Below are 1,185 nucleotides of genomic sequence, written 5' to 3' on the forward strand. Positions count from 1 at the left end.
ATATCCCACCCCCTCCCCCGATAGCTTTCCCATTCTCTATCCCTCTGGGAGCATGGACCCAGGGTCATTGAGGGTTGCAGAAGGTAGAAGGTCTGGCTTCTGTAATTGCTTCCTCGCTGAACATGGACGTTGACTGGTCGGTCCATACTCCCAGTCTGCCTCTCTCTTTCCCTAGTAGGATGGGTCTCTGGGGAAGCTGAGCTCCAGGACACATTGGTGGTGTCTTCACCACCAATTCTTCCGGAGGGGAGGAGTCAGGCAGAGGACAACACAGAGACACAGAGAGACCATAACAGCGATTTACTACCTGGAGCTGGGGAAATGCTACCAGGAGCTGGGGAAATGCAATAAAAAAAAAAAAAAAAAAACACTAGACCTAGTAGTGTGTAGTTTCTTAGAAAAGAAAATGCCCCCCACATCTATGGACATCTAATTTTTGACAGAGGGGCTCAGACTATTACATGGGGAAAGCAGAGTCTCTTCAACAAATGGTGTTGGAAACAATGGCTTGAAACATGCAGAAGAATGAAACTGAACCACTGTATTTCACCAAATACAAAAGTAAATTCCAAGTGGATCAAGGACTTGGATGTTAGACCACAAACTACCAGATACTTAGAGGAAAATATTGGCAGAACTCTTTTCCGCATAAAAAAAAAAAAAAAAAAAAAAGGAGTATCTTGCCTGATTTGGGGGGGGGGTGCCCTTTACAATGGCTGGCTACCTTGAACCAGCTCCTTTCTTCAAGCAGGTAGGAAGAAGGAAAGTGGTTTATCTTTTCTCTCTCTGTTGCCTATAACCATATTGTAAAGCACTAGCCTCCCAGTAAAATTAAAAAAAAAAAATTCCCCCCAAGTCAAGCTGGAATTGCAATTAGGAACGAGAGAGAGAGAGAGGAGAGAGGGAGAGAGAGAAAAGAAAGTGGGTGCGTAAAGAAGTGAAATGGAACGTCAACAATCTAAACACAGTCTGGCTATGCAAGTGCCAAAATTAACAACAGACTTAAACGGGCGACCCACTTAATGCATCGTGATAGGTAAACCGCCAGCTACAGGCGTGTGTTCTTGCGTCAGCGACCTGCGCAATAAAGGGCTTGCGCAAGCGCACTCACTCCGAAAACCTTCACACCCCCCACACCTCCAGGGGAGGGGCGTCGGAGTCTCGCGCTCGAACTGGCTTTGATTG

The sequence above is a fragment of the Erinaceus europaeus genome, chromosome 16 (assembly GCF_950295315.1).
Source record: "Erinaceus europaeus chromosome 16, mEriEur2.1, whole genome shotgun sequence".
In the NCBI taxonomy this organism is placed as follows: domain Eukaryota; kingdom Metazoa; phylum Chordata; class Mammalia; order Eulipotyphla; family Erinaceidae; genus Erinaceus; species Erinaceus europaeus.